At 37.5% G+C, this 16,024-nt stretch overlaps 1 protein-coding gene across 2 annotated transcripts in view; it reads left to right on the top strand.

The window, feature by feature from the left end:
- The window catches only part of sema6d (semaphorin 6D), a 131,771-nt gene that overhangs the window by 75,241 nt on the left and 40,506 nt on the right, over positions 1 to 16,024 (top strand). For both annotated transcript variants that reach the window (XM_084125002.1, XM_084124998.1), the window contains exon 3: positions 5,823 to 5,852. The gene's annotated coding sequence lies outside the window, so the exon portion shown is untranslated. The remainder of the gene's footprint in view (positions 1 to 5,822; positions 5,853 to 16,024) is intronic.

Genomic DNA, 16,024 nt, shown 5'->3' with positions numbered 1-16,024 from the left:
GTTTGAACTGTAAGATTAAAAATATTATATGAATGCCTGGCCGAAAAGATGCGTCTTTAATCTAGTTTTAAACTGGGAGAGCGAGTCCGAGCAACGAACATTATCAGGAAGACTATTCCAGAGTTTCGGAGCCAAATGTGAAAATGCTCTCCCTCCTTTGGTTGATCTGGATATCCTAGGTATGACCAAAAGCCTCGAATTTATTGATCTTAAAGAGCGCGATGGATTATAGGGCGATAGAAGATCCGTTAAATAGACTGGAGCTAAGCCGTTTAGGGCTTTATAAGTCAGTAGCAATACCTTGTAATTAATACGGAACTTTATAGGTAACCAATGCAGTGATGATAAAATCAGTGTTATATGATCATATTTTCTTGATCTAGTAAGAACTCTAGCGGCTGCATTTTGGACTAACTGTAGCCTGTTTATAGATGATGCAGGACAACCGGCTAATAAAGCATTACAGTAATCTAGTCTCGAGGTCATGAATGCATGAACTAACTTTTCTGCATCAGAAACTGATAGCATGTTACGTAGCTTAGCAATGTTTCTAAGGTGGAAAAAGGCTGTTTTTGTAACATATGAAATATGATTTTCAAAAGACAGGTTACAATCGAGTATAACACCCAGGTCTTTTACTGTAGAGGATAAAGTAACAGGACATCCTACGATGTCAAAGTTGTATTGTGAGAGGTTCTGTGGGCGGTTTTTTGAACCGATAAGTATTACCTCTTGTCTGGATTTAATAAAAGAAAATTACGCGTCATCCAATCTTTTATATCTTTAACACACTTTGTCAATTTGGATAATTTTGCGTTTTCATCCTGCCGTTATGAAATATATATTTGATTGTCATCAGCATAACAATGGAAACTAATTCCATGTTTCCTTATAATATTTTTTTAGTGGCAGCATATATATTGAGAATAATAGAGGGCCCAACACAGATCCCTGCGGCACTCCATAGTTTACTGAAGTTATGATCGATTTTTCTCCATTCAAATAGACAAAATGGTAGCGGTCAGATAAGTATGATCTAAACCAGCTTAATGCTTGTCCTTGAACACCAGTATAATTTTGTTGTCGATCTAAGAGTATTGTGTGATCTATAGTATCGAACGCAGCACTTAGATCAATTAAAACTAGTATTGAGATACAGCCTTGGTCAGAAGCTAAAAGTAAATCATTTGTGATTTTAACGAGCGCAGTTTCAGTGCTGTGATGCGGCCTGAATCCAGACTGAAACTTTTCATAGATATCATTTTCTTGCAAGAAAGAGCCCAGTTGAGCGGACACAACTTTTTCTAGTATTTTAGACATAAATGGAAGATTTGAAATGGGTCTATAATTTGCTAGATTATTATGATCTAATTGTGGTTTCTAAATGAGAGGTTTTATAACTGCCAGTTTAAATGTTCTTGGAACATGACCTAAAGATAAAGATGAGTTAATAATATTGAGGAGAGACTCTTCCACTACAGGTAACACTTCTTTCAGTAGTTTAGTTGGTATAGGATCTAATAAACATGTTGTTGTTTTAGATGAAGTGATAAGTTTATTTAACTCTTTTTGTTCTTTTTGTTTGTATAGTTGTAAAGCACTGTAATTGTTCTTGCGGGGTGATAATTGAGGCTGAATTATAAGGCACGATTGAGGATTGAACGTTTACAATTGTGGTTCTGATGTTTTCTATTTTTTCAGGAGACATGATACTTGAAGAGATAGTCAAGTTACCTTCATAAGCTCTTTTTACAATACAGATTGTTGCAAAGCAACTTTACAGTGATAATAGGAAATTAATGCAACAAAGATTGTTTTGGCTGTGCAGCAGCTCTAGAAGAAAGTCATTGTCTAGCTTAAGTTTTTAATTGATTCATTTCCGTGGTAAAAATCATTAGTTATTAAGTTAGGGGCCACTTACACGACACAGATTTCAACTGAAAACAGAAAACATTTAATGCGTTCTGGCTGTTCAATAGTTCACCCAATAAGTTCACTCACCCTCATGCTGTTCCAAACCTGTATGATCTTCTTTCTTCTGTGGAACATAGAAGATATTTTGAAGAATTTTAATCAGTTTCGGTGACCATTGACTTGCATTGTATGGACAAATGTTTTGCAAAAGAATACAATACAAGTTTGGACTTTGGAACAACATGATGGTGAGTAAATGATGACAGAATTTTCATTTTTGTGTGGACAATTAGCACGTACCTCTAAAAGCATTACCGAGAACTCAATTAATTTTTCTTAAGCTATGAAAGGGTCTCTGAGCAATACAATTTTCCTCAGGGAATGACAATTTACCGCAGTAAGAATTTATAAGCCTTTACTGAAGTCATAGCCCTGAGGAATTACAAGCTTTTATTTTAGCAAAGACTTCTGATAAAGTCAAAATATCTTTATTTCCTTTCATTTACTGCTCTCAAAGGGGTCCAAGCATGTCTTTTGATCATATGGTGTATAGTTGGTGCATAGTTATTACTAGACTAATATTACATTTGCAGCATTTGAAAATGAAAAACAAACAAGACAAAAAGGTCAAAGATAATGCTTGTGGATTTATTTGGCTTGAGATTATTTTGGCACATTATTGAGAGTCAAGTATTTCTGTTAAAGTATCAAAGCTGACGCTCCTAACCAGAGAGTTATATTCAGGTCAAAGACAAGCAAACGCTGGGTCGGTTTCCCGCCCACTCTCTTGTTGTTTCCGAACCAGGGCCTCCTCATTGTGTTTGAGAGGCATTTGATGCGTATTAACATACAAAACACAAAATCATGGGAAGGGGTTATTGGGGCGGTCAGAGAAACTTTCGGAAGTTGTAAAGCTCCTTCAGAACCTTCACAAAACAACGTTTTCCCCCTCTAAATTTGGCACCCAGGGCTCGTCTTTCTGCTTGTGACCCCAAGGCTGATCCCAGAGCAGGGCTGAAAGAACGCATTGAGTGGGTGAGGGGCCCTGAGCGGCCATCTCAGGATCAGGCTGACAAGGTCAGAAGCAAAAGTGCCCCCTCTCCTCGCCACGCTAGACGTAGCGCTAAACAAGTTACACAAAAGCTGGGACGGACAATACCGAACCACTCCTACGGACTTCCTACATGTTGGTTGTGATCAGGATAGAAAGGCACATTGTGAAATCTGTTACCTTGAAAAAGCCAACATTGAATTTAAACTTGAAATTATTCTTATTTTTCAAAGATACAATTTCGTACTCTAACTCCTTGAGCTTTAAAGCTTCCTGAGTCAGACCTTCAGGCTGTTATATTTTCGAAATGATCGTGATTACGGTTCTCCTAAAACAGAACCTAAAAATTGGCTCATTCGGTATTCCCAAAATGCGCAAAAACTGTTCAAACTCCAACTGTCATAAATTAAAATCTAAACACAAACAACCTCCCTTTCTCTCACCCTAGCAACCACTCAGAACACCCTAGCAACCGGTTTGTCTGATAGACTGCATAGCCTTAAAACCTTCAAATTTCAAGCTTTTAAAACTACTTCAATTTTGAATCTATTCAGTGGCAGAGCCAGAGGGGTGTCCGGGGTGGCACCTGGGGTGGCCAGTCGGATGTCAGGGGTGTCCAGTGCCACCTCAAAATTGTATTCGCTACTGGAAGTTGCTGATGCTGATGCTGAATATTAGTAGAATTTTTTTTTTTTTTTTTTTACTTTCACCGGCAGCGTGCGCAGTTTTCAAACGGACTAGCAGAGGACGAGAGAATATGGTTGCAAGATACCGAAGAATAAGAAAACATCATATTTGAAGTAAGTTTTTAAGGTTTAACATCAGGGTTGTTTGCTCTGAATACATTTTATGAGATGCTGTGTGCAATTTAGCATAACAGTCTGTATGCTTGCACCTGTGCTAGTACTGTGCATATACCATGCCGTGTGTACGTTACAGTATACAAATGTTTAGCTAATGTGGGGAAGTAGGCTACAGCTCTCAGTGTTCAGCGAGTTAACATTTGGCAGTTTGAAATCGATTAGGTAGCTCAGTTAGGCTACTTAAGTTCAGAATAGGACTAGCAATGATCAAATTGGTAATTTAGACTGGTAGTTGATTTTAATGTACAGTTATGAATGTAATTTAAAATTACTCTCTCCCCGCCATTGAAGAGTTTATGGCTTTCTGTGTTTACACTGTTATAAGGTATGGGGCACTATTACGCATCTCCTGAACGAGTACCTCCAGATCAAAACGCAGGCAAAGAAGCAGAAACAAGCGATATCATAATGCGATCACTATGGGACTGTGAAGTTTTGGGGGTGTTGATGGACTCGATCTACTCATCTGTGTTTTGATCATCATTCTGAATCTGATCTGGATGTAGTCTTTGATTAAAAAAAAATTCTCAGCTTTTTGCTCATGTTGCTTATTTATGAAACTTACCAACATTCAAGTGTTGATAAAAAAGGATGTATGAAGCTAGAATAAAACTGATTGTTTTTTTGCGTTTTTTTTTTTTTTTTTAAACCAGAGGGTCTGTTCTTTCTTTTGATATATTGCATGTTCAGATATTAATAAAACAAAATATTCTGGGGTGCCATGAAATTGTGAAAATGACCAAAAACGCTGGCGGTGGCTGACAACTTTTTTATTTTTTTAAGCTGGCAGGAAAAAGTTAAGATAAAAATGTTGGTAATTGTATGATTAGATGTAACCATAGGCTGTCATATTTTTGCACAGGATCAATTAAACATGAAAAGAAAGGGAAATATATCAGAGTTCTTTTTAAAGAAGCAGAAACAGGCAGATCAGGTGCAAACAGACCCCAGCCCTTGCATCACCACTGGACCCCAGAGCAGCTGCCTACCTGAGGCTAGTCAGAGTCAGTGTGGTCAGACTTCAGGAGCATCTACCAGATTCAGGCAGTCAATCACATACTGAATTCAGGAATTTAAGTTGAGATGATTTTGTCAAATTAAAAGGATAGTTCCCCCAAAAATGAACACAAAAAGAAGATATTTTAAAGCATGTTGGTAACCAAATAGTTTTGGGTTCCCGTTGACTTCCATTGTATTTTTTCTTTCTATACAATGGATGTTGATGGGAAACAAAACTGTGTGGTTACCAACATGCTTTAAAATATCTTCTTTTGTGTTCTGCAGAAGAAGGTCATATAGGTTTGGACCTTTAAAATGTTGGTTCATGTGTGTTCTTGTTGTTGATGACTGTGGTATTTATATGGTTCTTGTGTTATAAATAGATGTATCAAGAGAGGACACAGATACCTCTGATTCATGTGTGTGTGTGTGTGTGTGTGTGTGTGTGTGTGTGTGTGTGTGTGCCCCCGAAAGTAGTAGTGACCACCCCCTGGCCACCTCATGTATAAAACTCTAGTTCCGCCACTGAATCTATTTTAGATCTACTTCAAACATTGCAGGCTTTCTCTAGCCAACACCAAAATTTGTCTTCACAAACTTTTTTTTCTTCTCTTTTTCAATTTAAGACTTTTAAAGACCAAATGAAATAAAAATGGATATTTTGTGGCTCTCCATCTAAATGCTAGTGTGTATGATGGTTGCATTTAAAACGGAAAATTGCTGATTAATCTTTTCTGCTGGAGAATATATTTTTAACCCAATATAATAGTCTTTCGAGTGGAAACATCCATTCCCCATAAACTATAAATACCACTGCCTCTGAAGTAAACTGAAGTCTGATTCATGGGGTCTTGTCATTTATGGTATATACATAAAGCCTCTAGGTTACTTTCAGAAGGAATATTCTTAGTCAGAAACTTGCAGCCTAAACTCTACAAATGCTAATAGCAAAACTTGTGTAACCCTGACATTGACGTTTGTTCATTCATTTACAGGTACGCTGAGAGTGTTTGCCTGCAGTTTCGGTGAGTACTGATCTATAGATCTTTTTTTTCTGTGCAGTTTCATAAGTGCCACAATATGCCTCTAACGTCTCATCAAACGCGATAAGTGTTCCAATCGCTTCAAAACTCGACAGGAGCCCACACAGTTTCTCCCTGTAGTGCTGGCCTGCTTTCAGAGCCAAACCATCCTCATTCAAGTCCGCTCCCACTTCCTCTCTCTCCCCGAACAGCAGAAATCCCTTTTTGTCTTTGGCTCAAAGTGGTCTCTAATCCGTTTATTAGCCTGAAAGCTACTGGGACGTGAAGACAAACCACATGATTCCTCTGCCCTGCTCCTCTCTGTCCCCCCCCTCGGGAGGAGAGCCTCGCCTCGCCTCATACTAACAGCTAGCGTGATTTATACTTCTGTCGGCTCCTGGTATCTCCCCTAACACCTCGTAATGTGTCCCTCTTGCTGTGCCGCCCTGGCCAAGCTAAATGGCTAAACGACTGACAGTGAAACAGCACTGCTAGGTCAGACAAGGCAAAACCCGTCATGTCCTCTACTCTTCTAATTAACAACCATTGCTCTCAATTACCAACACACACATACACGCTTGTACCCCCAATGGCTCAAACACACATTCTTTCACATTATCTGCAGCAGGGGCATAGCAACAATGACTTTAAAGACACCATGAAATAGTTTTCTATGGAAACAGGAAGTTTGGGCATATTGCACGCCACAGACACAAACATGCTTTGCAACTTGCTTCTTGCTATCTGGACATTCTCATAAAGGAATGCAGAGATTTGCCTAGATTAACAGTCTGGACAAATCAACGCTAGTTGTCGAAAGTCAGAACAACTTGCAGAGTTGAGTTGACAGATTTCACAGAAAGTTGTGTAATGTATGATGGGTTAAGACTGTTTAGCTTCAGACAATGATTCCATCCGGTCTGAGGATATAAAAAATGTTTGATATTTTGAGACAATTTTAAAACACATTTTGTTTTGTGTTTTTTTTTAAAACATGCATGGATCTTATAGCAGCGAGGCATATTTCTGCATGAGTTTGTTGTGTTTGGAATAACCTAAAAATCTGGTAGTTTGTGATCATCAGTCATTAGTGAATGACACCCAGTTTTTCCTCTGTAACCATTTATAGTCGGCAAATGTATGATGCCTAGTTTTTTTTCCAAATCATTTTAAAATGTAAACATATTTGTAAAGTCTTGTAGTGCATGTTTTGTTCATCATAAACATTTTCACAAATTAACACTTTTGAATTTTGAAGCCTAAATACAGTCAATTAGAATTTGAATTTGAATAATTTACAAGAGCATGATTATAAACATAACAAGGCTGTGAAAGAGAACTATTGAGTAGATGAATTTACCTGTTTGGCCTGATGACGTTTAATGTTCCTGACAACCTCTTTAGTTGTAGCTACTTGTTAGCAACCACATTTTTCAAAACAAGTTAAAAAAAAAAAATATATACAAATAAATTCAATGGAATTCATAAAGGTGGTTTGCCTGATGTATTTTGTGTTGTAGAATAAAAGATATCTTGAGCTTGTGTTAATTACAGACCTTATTTCAGATTTACTCAAAAACCCATTCAAGAAACCCATTGACTCCAGGACGATGAAATCAGAAGTGCTAAAATGCTAACTCATTTCTGGGTTTTGGCCTACAAAAAGATGCCATCCCTGTAGCACTGTATAGCTTACTTACAAAATAGCTGCCCAGGGAAATTTCCAAGATGGCGACCAAATTGACTGATTGACTTTAATGTGACTTTGACTGAACAAGCACACTTCATGTGCACAGCCTTTCAGCAAACCAGTTGCAAAGAATGTTAGCGCTGGAAAATGTTACGTCACCTAATTAATATTCATAAGCTAAGCTGATAAGATTTATGAGTCCCCTTCCATTTTTCAGATCGTTCCTACAACCAAGATCTGCAGCCTCTCTCTCTTTCTCTCTCTCAGGACGCTCCAGGGTGCACATTCTGAGATATGTGAGCCAAAATAATACAGCACTCACTGTAAATATTTACTATTATATATTAGACAGTCTGGCCAGTGTCCTCCAGCCGTACATTAATCATCATTCATCTATCAAATTGTGTTATGACTGAATGATCAATACTGACACAGGTGCCAGATCTTATTTACCAGAGAGAGAGAGAGAGAGAGAGAGAGAGAGAGAGAGATGGAGAGAGAGAGATGGAGAGAGAGAGGGAGGGAGGGAGAAATAAAGGACCTTCTTTGTTCAGACAGGAGCACAAAATGTCTGCTTGCTAAAGTCTCTGACTGCTGTAATATTTATTCTGATAGGAGTGACCAGACAGGGATTCTTCATCAAAGAAACCAATTGTTCAAGCAGGAACAGATGAAAAGATCTATTCACTTTCCTTTGATATCCAACTTCAATTGTTAAAAAAAAAAAAAATTCTATCTACCTGTAAAGCTTTCATAAAAAAATATTCTGTCATGGCTGGGTTGCAGAAACTAGGAGAAATGGATCTAAATGCTGCAGTTTTATCAATAAAACTCAAGAGGAAACAAAACACTCAAGAGCAAACTCGAGGCAGGAACAGGACAACCTAGCACAATGTAACAATAATTGACAAATGAAGTGAACACAACACAGAGTTTAAATAGACCAAACTAATTAATTAACGAAATTAACATCTGGGCTGCGTTTAGCCCCGACAAAACGTTGCACAACGTTTTTTAAACAGAAACGGTGATGCGTTGAACACACTGTTCTGATGACGCAAGAGTTGTAACTATGGCAGCTGAGAAGGCCATTCTTTGTGTTCTTTATGAAGAATTTTCAGAGCCTGATGAAGTCGGTATAAATATGTGTTTAATACTACAAAATATGCCCGATGTTACAGTTACTGCACTTGCCGCCCAGAACAAAAGAGAACATCCCAAACGAGTGAAGGGATTGCTGAAACTGAAATAGAAGCACACATCTTACCTAATTCAGACTAAAACACATCTATTTAGCCTCACATACTGACTTTATTTGATTTAATACCCTGTATTTTCTTTCTCATTTTTAGGAAAAGCACTTAATTACCATTGTTTAATTATTTCTATAAATGTCATACACTTGCAATGAAGCTAAAACTATAAACAACTACATCATTATGTTGATATCTTATATTTTTACAATAAAACTTACGACAAACATGTCTCATTTATATATCCTCAGTTGTTGCGTATACCGAGCTGCATCGAACACATTTGTAAATTACTTTCCTTGAACCCATTGTGCGAGTTCACTTTAATATCGCGTGCTTTAAATACATGTTGCTGCTGATTGGACTGCAGTTCTGACACACCCACCAAACAAGAGAAAACGTATCTCAAACCCCGTTGCACACCGGTGCACGCCGTTTCCAGGAAACATGACGTTCAACCCGGAAACCGTAGCAAAACGTTGCGCACCGTTTTGAACTTGAACGTGCCCCAGCTCTGACAGATAATTGTAACGAACGTAACTTAAGGCACCAATGAAAATCAAAATTAGGTTCGGCTCTTGAAATGAATTGGCTACGACCTCTGTTTGATAGCAAACGCAGTATCAAAACATTTATTTTAACATTCCACAAGAATTGTGAAATCACATATAGAAAACAACAATATCAAATTCATCTCACAGTGCACTTGACAAGAGGGTAGAAAAGAAAAGAAAAAAAAAGATCGCTCATCTTCTTTAGCTACACAACCGAGTGGCTCAGCCAATAAACATGAAGCAGCGCCATCTAGGGAAACGGAGAATCACAGCAATTACAGTACTTTGGCCCTGTGCAGTTTAGGTGGGCTACATAATAAAGAAATGTAAAACCATGGAAACTATAACAGAAACACAGAAAACTGAACTAAACGTGCCAAACCCACCCGCAAACAGAAACAAAACCAGAAGCTAACATATAAAAGCATCTTCACTTAAGGCATATTTTCTCATGGCCAGCGCTGCGTAATATATGTTTGTTGAAAAACAAATAAATCAATTCAAGAAGAAAACCCCACATGAGGCACAGCTACTGATCTCCACACACATATTAGCTAATGTGTAAAATACATGTGTACAAATAGGTGAACCACAATTACCCGTATCACACCTCAATAGCATCAAATGTGTTTTGCAATACAACATGAACACACGTACATTGTACCTAAAATTAATTAAATAATGAAATAATTCATTCATTCATTCATTCATTCATTCATTCAGATGTAAGTATAGTAGTTAAAGACACCTAATATAAAGTGTGACCACACTAATACATTTTGAAAGAGAATGCATTTTAAATTTGAGGACAATTAAGCATATTCCTGCCAAATTACTATTACTGCAATGCTAATAATAATAATAATAATAATAATATAATTAAATTAATTACAGTTTTTATGTGCGTACAGATGATTTTCATTACTATTTTACAGAAGAAAAAAAATATTCTTACAGAATTTATTTGCATTATATTACAAAATTTGGGGTAAGATACAACATTTCTTTCTGAGATTTACCTGCATTATGTAAAGGTAAATCTCTCCACACAATACACCCTATAAGACCTAGCACTTGTCTAAGGCAATGTAATAAGTACTATCAAAGTACATCCACTAAACACATACACTCTCTCTCTCTAACATATCAATTCATAGAATCACTCACAGTAATAACAGCTTTGAATAACTGCAGGCAGGGAAGTGAATGAATGAGTGACAGATATTTTTCATGGCTAATGTTCAGTAAAGCTTCACCATAATAAAAGGCATAAGACAAGAATATTGTTAAAGTAACCAAGTAACACGTCTGTCTCCAGGAAAACAATTAGTGTTTACTTAGGATTTATCAATATGATTAAGTCTAAAATAGATCAATCAGACTTATGATGGGTTTGAGACTTGAAGGCATGAGGGACTGGTAGAGAAGGCAGAATTTCTAGCTGTTGTCAAACACTAATATGACATTATGTCTGGTGCAAATCTTTTATATTTTAACATAAACGTTTCATTCAAGGTGACCTACAATATCCCATTTCATAGATAGTCCCACTGAACCAATGCACTGATAAACATATTTTATAGAATGTCCAGTTTTCTTTTTTCATAATGGGGACTTGCAAGCAAAAAAGCACCATAAAAGATATAAAATGCTCCACATGACTCATGCGCTATATAAGTAATTTAAAGCCATAGCTTTGTGTGAGGAACAGAACGAAATCTAAGTTATTCAATGATAAATTTGCCCCTCATCCCTGTGCTGTAGATTTGAAATATCATTCATTTCAAATATGGATCATTTACAGTGAATAAGGAGTGTGCTAAATGCGCATGCAAAATAAGGGGATAAATGTATGATAATTTTAATAAATATATAAGAATTAACTATTAATTATTATTATTATTATTATTATTATTATTATTATTGATATCCATTTTTTTTTCCTAGAGGTCACCTTTACTTATTATTGATTCTTGACCATTAAGCTTCTACCATCACAACTGTTGACTATGATCACTATGATCACAAAGGGAAAGCTCAAGAATCTAACAAGCAGCACACACATCCTCATAAATAAAAATAAAAAAACTGGCTATTAAACCTCAACATTATATAAGTGATGTTATATAAGTACAACACACTACTAAAAATAAAGGCTCTTTCAGCCTGACCTCTTATACTAAGGCAGTGAAAAATTCAAGAGATAATAGGTGACTCAAAAATTAAAACATTTATGCAACTACTTGATGTGTGTAAATCCGTGAACTCTTCAACTGTTGCCCTAAAGTAGGACGTTAGTTCCCTTTCGCTGACTTGGTGAGGATTGAAACAACATCACAACGTATTTTTAAGCAGCAATGCCTCCTCTCTGGTTCAGGACTTCATGAGTAAAGCCAAGCAGGAAAACAATGGTCTCTCTCTCTCTCTCTCTCTCTCTCTCTCTCTCTCTCTCTCTCTCTCTCTCTCTCTCTCTCTGTGTGATTATTACCTTTCTCTGTTTGCAGGATAATTCCCCTTTTTGGCCCTGCGCTCTGCCGGGCCCGTTACTCCAAACAGACAGAGGGCTTCAAGCTAATGTAGAAACACTATCCTCCAGCTCTCAAACCGCATGTTAATGCTTGCATCTGTGGTGCCGGCCACTCGACGGGCTCAGCCACTGCAAACTGCCCTGGTAGAGCCGCGGCTCTCTCCTTATTAGCAGGCCTGACAGCACACCGTAGACAGAGCGGAGGGGATTAGACTGGACTCCAGAGACGAAAGACAGAAGCGCTCAGTATCACCGCCCGTACATGTGTACAGAACAACTCTCGTGGGTTTTAAAGAGGGATATGAGCAGTGCCAGACTGGCTGTGACTTAGACTCAGCCTGAGAGATAAAGAGACAGAGATGCCCTTACAGAAATGTTTTGGGTTTGACAATATTTGTGGCATAATGGCACTTGCTTCAGAAAATGTCAACTGGTTCATTGGAAAAACGTAACATTGGTAACATTTTTGCAAAACGCGAAATACATACCAAAATATACATACCACTGCAGTTTCCAACAGAAATGAACACTAGAGGCAGTAAAGCAAGCACTTTTAATCGTTTTCACACACAATTATGATTGCAGGGGAAGATTATGGATTAATAAAGATTTGTTTTTACACGGCTCCTCACCAGCTCCATATGTTTGGTTTTACTGACATACTAAGCTTACTCGGTAGCTCAGCTGGTACAGAATTGTACTTGGGTACGAATCCTGTGAAAGACGAGTTACAATAAAAGAGATCAAAAACAGCTAAAATGGCATGGTTCTGATTGCATTTTTATGTCACATTTGCTTTTATAAACACTATCGGGTAGGTTTAGGGTTTAATGCGGGTGTACGTTATATCTTTAAATGGAACATTGAGCTTTTAGCACCACTCACTGGACATTTCACTTTGAAACTGTCGCAAAACGTGCACGATGCAACGTATTTTGCGTTTTGCCAAAACGTTGCCACAGGTACGTTTTTCTAATGAGCCTGGGCTGGAAAAGGTTTACCTTGTCCATGATTTTTTTTTTTTTTTTAAGTTGAATACAGTAAGCAATAAGGCCACACTGTAAGTGAGACGATATATCATTTTGAATCAGAAGTTGCAATGTTTGTATAGGAATGTGGTTATGTCAATTCTATTATAAAATTTCAATAAGAAAATAGTGGTGTGCCAGATCACTGTAGCTGTCTCAGTTTAAACGGCAGCATGGAGCACGACTAAACCAATCATCACTTCCTCTTTATTACTAGTTATAGCATGAAAAATTATCAATGAGCAAAGGAAGCAAAGCAAAGATGAAATACAACTTGATCAAATGTATCATACAACCTCTGACATCAATGAAACAGCTTTGTTTTTACACTTTTACCCAGAGGTAGACAAAGCATTTTTACTTTGTTACTTAAGTACATTTACTAAGTATTTGTACTTTATCAGAATATTTTTATTTTGAAAAAGTCATTCCAAAGCATAATTTATTTTATTTACTCCATTACATTTCATTACATTAATCAAAAAATAAAAAATAAAAAACGTTGTTCCTCGTTATTTTGAAGGGAAGAAATCGACCTTGAAAATATGTCAGCTGTCTGATTCATGAATAAGTCGATTTTTCTTTTTAATGAACATGTTAAATCGATTCGCAAATCGCATTGAATGATTCATTCATGAGTTGGACTGATCCAGTCTCAGCTGTTTTCAAGTCAAAGACACATTGATTCAATGATCTGGTCAGAGGGAGTCTTAAGTTAACAATTCATTGAATTCGTTGAATTGTTCATATCTGACTCAGTGTGCCAAGAACCGCAAGATCCTTAAGTGTGCGCACAACTCATGGCATGAAAACTAAATTACTAATATTAATATTTAGTAAATAAATCATATTTAAGTAATGACTGTCAGTTGTTTGTAAACTAAATCTGCTGTAAAAGGCAAGTTGTTTAAGCCCGCAATTGCATGAAATGCTTGATTGTGTGATGTCCTTCTGTACGGGGTTGGTTACCCAAAAACCTTAAAAACAATGGATACTTTTTCAGTCAGTTCAATTGTTTGTGAAATTTACTTGCAATGCCTGAGAGAAAATAGTTTCTACACCATTTTTTTCAGTCTATGTTTACTGTAAGTGGAAGCTGTTGCAATGTTGGGTCCCACTTCATATTAAGTGTCTTTACCTATGTAGCCTACTGACATTTAAATTTTGACATGAAATGATTTGATACACTGCATTTATTGTGTACATACATGTTTTTACATTGTACTTACAGTGAGGAAAATAAGTATTTGAACACCCTGCTATTTTGCGTGTACATACATGTTTTTACATTGTACTTACAGTGAGGAAAATAAGTATTTGAACACCCTGCTATTTTGCAAGTTCTCCCACTTGGAAATCATGGAGGGGTCTGAAATTGTCATCGTAGGTGCATGTCCACTGTGAGAGACATAATCTAAAAAAAAAATCCAGAAATCACAATATATGATTTTTTTTAACTATTTATTTGTATGATACAGCTGCAAATAAGTATTTGAACACCTGTCTATCAGCTAGAATTCTGACCCTCAAAGACCTGTTAGTCTGCCTTTAAAATGTCCACCTCCACTCTATTTATTATCCTAAATTAGATGCACCTGTTTGAGGTCGTTAGCTGCATAAAGACACCTGTCCACCCCATACAATCAGTAAGAATCCAACTACTAACATGGCCAAGACCAAAGAGCTGTCCAAAGACACTAGAGACAAAATTGTACACCTCCACAAGGCTGGAAAGGGCTACGGGGAAATTGCCAAGCAGCTTGGTGAAAAAAGGTCCACTGTTGGAGCAATCATTAGAAAATGGAAGAAGCTAAACATGACTGTCAATCTCCCTCGGACTGGGGCTCCATGCAAGATCTCACCTCGTGGGGTCTCAATGATCCTAAGAAAGGTGAGAAATCAGCCCAGAACTACACGGGAGGAGCTGGTCAATGACCTGAAAAAGAGCTAGGACCACCGTTTCCAAGGTTACTGTTGGTAATACACTAAGACGTCATGGTTTGAAATCATGCATGGCACGGAAGGTTCCCCTGCTTAAACCAGCACATGTCAAGGCCCGTCTTAAGTTTGCCAATGACCATTTGGATGATCCAGAGGAGTCATGGGAGAAAGTCATGTGGTCAGATGAGACCAAAATAGAACTTTTTGGTCATAATTCCACTAAACGTGTTTGGAGGAAGAAGAATGATGAGTACCATCCCAAGAACACCATCCCTACTGTGAAGCATGGGGGTGGTAGCATCATGCTTTGGGGGTGTTTTTCTGCACATGGGACAGGGCAACTGCACTGTATTAAGGAGAGGATGACCGGGGCCATGTATTGCGAGATTTTGGGGAACAACCTCCTTCCCTCAGTTAGAGCATTGAAGATGGGTTGAGGCTGGGTCTTCCAACATGACAATGACCCGAAGCACACAGCCAGGATAACCAAGGAGTGGCTCTGTAAGAAGCATATCAAGGTTCTGGCGTGGCCTAGCCAGTCTCCAGACCTAAACCCAATAGAGAATCTTTGGAGGGAGCTCAAACTCCGTGTTTCTCAGCGACAGCCCAGAAACCTGACTGATCTAGAGAAGATCTGTGTGGAGGAGTGGGCCAAAATCCCTCCTGCAGTGTGTGCAAACCTGGTGAAAAACTACAGGAAACGTTTGACCTCTGTAATTGCAAACAAAGGCTACTGTACCAAATATTAACATTGATTTTCTCAGGTGTTCAAATACTTATTTGCAGCTGTATCATACAAATAAATAGTTAAAAAATCATACATTGTGATTTCTGGATTTTTTTTATTTAGATTATGTCTCTCACAGTGGGCATGCACCTACGATGACAATTTCAGACCCCTCCATGATTTCTAAGTGGGAGAACTTGCAAAATAGCAGGGTGTTCAAATACTTATTTTCCTCACTGTATATTTTTTTAAAATACCTGCATGTAATTACAGCTGTAATTCATTTCTGTAATTACATCTATAATTACACTGTTAGCCTTCCTTTACACCTTAACCCACCAAACCTGTCCTAACCTAACCATATCCCACGTCAGTTGCAGCAAATGTGTTTTGAATACAACATGAACACAACATGAACACAATAAATACATTGTACCTAACTATTACTATTATTA

Source organism: Abramis brama, assembly GCF_963993115.1.
Source record: "Abramis brama genome assembly, chromosome: 9".
Classification (NCBI taxonomy): domain Eukaryota; kingdom Metazoa; phylum Chordata; class Actinopteri; order Cypriniformes; family Leuciscidae; genus Abramis; species Abramis brama.
Note: the sequence above shows the minus strand (reverse complement) of the source record. Positions and strands in the feature narration are given on the sequence as shown.